The 1,744-nt window shown below is 36.5% G+C and overlaps 1 non-coding gene across 1 annotated transcript; it reads left to right on the top strand.

Annotated features, from left to right (window-relative positions):
- Nucleotides 1-301: 301 nt before the first annotated feature.
- On the top strand, nt 302-408 carry LOC111890299 (small nucleolar RNA R71). Its single transcript, XR_002849792.1, has one exon. It is a non-coding gene; the product is annotated as a small nucleolar RNA R71 (small nucleolar RNA).
- Nucleotides 409-1,744: the final 1,336 nt, after the last annotated feature.

Here is a 1,744-nt window from a genome sequence, read left to right as displayed (position 1 = left end):
ATTAGACCGTTCGCAACCAACTCTTATAGCATGAATTTATTGGTCCATTTGTGTTAACATCTGGTCCATATTATTCAGCATAGCCATCATAGCTGCTATTTCTTCAGTTTGTGCACCTCCACTGCCTTTGATTCCATCTTGCCTAGGATTGTGGTACTCACGAGAGTGCTTCGCTAATTCTTCAATCAGCACCTTGACCTCCCTTGGATTTTTCTTTGTCAAAGGTCCTTGATAATCAAGGAGTTGTCTTGTCATAACATTGACCCCATCATAGAATATTGACATCTATTATTGAACATTAAGATCATGTTGAGGGCAATTTCTGATCAACCCTTTGTAACGCTCCCATGCTTCGTATAATGACTCCCACGGTTGTTATTCAAAGTTGGCTATTGCCTTCTTGAGTTTAGCTATCTTGGATGGTGGGCAAAATTGGTCAAGAAACTGCTCACGCATTTGAGCCCAAGTGGTGATCGTACCCGGTGGAAGTGATTTTAACCACTCTTTAGCAACCCCCTTAAAAGTAATGGGAAGCATCGTGAGCAAGACGGTGTTTCTATTGACATTTAGGACATTGAAGTAATCCGCAATGTCATTGACTTCATCGAGATGCTTAAAATCATCCTCATGATCCTTCCCATAAAATGGGATATCCTTCAGTGCAGTCAAGATGTGCCCCTTCAGCTCAAATGTGGCAGTGGAAGGTATTGCGGGTTGTACTAAACCGAGACCCACATCCTCTCGGATCCGCTTCTTGTAAGCTCCCATGGACGTCTCCTCAATCTTTGCCATTTCGTCCTCTTGCTTGTCTTCGAGCTCACTTGCAAATATTTGAAATTCTGGGTCTGACTCGTATTCTGATTCGTGTGGATTAGAAACTGGACCAAGTTCTTCAACTTTGTCTTTATCCTTTGGAGTTGAACTAGCAGACTAACTTAATTAATCTATTCACTACTAAATTAATCTAACTATTAATAAGCTAAAAAGGGGTTTTTATCTGATTTTGCAAGATCAGACTAACTTAATTCTTTAACAAAAACTCAATCAATAAACAAAACACTTCTATTAGTTCGAATCCGCTTTCGCTCAATGGTTATACATTAGTTAGGACTATTACTGTTGGTTACCAATTAAAGAAGTGTTATCAATTTAGTTCTAGATCTACTAATTATTAATCAATTCATGTAAATCTATGTATGGTCACACAATAGTTAACACAGAATCAATTATTAAATAAGATTGGAGCCATGAAAGATTGATTAATCAAAACACAATTACATTCATAATATGAGTTCTCTAACACAACTTAATTCAATGATTCAATTACTTATCTAAGATTGGTTTGATCTTAGCTCAAATAAACTAGTGTTCACTATGTTATTGGTTTTTAGATTCATGCAGATTTGTGTTCACTAACTACACAGAATAAGAATTTAAAGCAATAAAATCATTAACTAAAGCATGCTAGGCAAAATCAATCAACACAAGCATATCACCAACAAGTAAAGTCAAATCTAATGCATTAAAACCATGAGTTCCAGCTTCATCTAGCTAATAGAAGCAGCTAGATTTAGCTGGACATACTAACAGCTAAACAAAAAAAAAGCTATAATCAAAGACATGTTTAAGTGTACCAATCTATAAAGCCAAATTATGAACTTCTTCTTCTTTGGTGTTAAAACCAGCTTCCAGGTCTTCTTTTCCTCTGATTTTCTTCTCCAGGAACCCTTCTAAACCAACCAAA

The sequence above is a fragment of the Lactuca sativa genome, chromosome 1, assembly GCF_002870075.4.
Source record: "Lactuca sativa cultivar Salinas chromosome 1, Lsat_Salinas_v11, whole genome shotgun sequence".
Lineage (NCBI taxonomy): Eukaryota > Viridiplantae > Streptophyta > Magnoliopsida > Asterales > Asteraceae > Lactuca > Lactuca sativa.
Note: the sequence above shows the minus strand (reverse complement) of the source record. Positions and strands in the feature narration are given on the sequence as shown.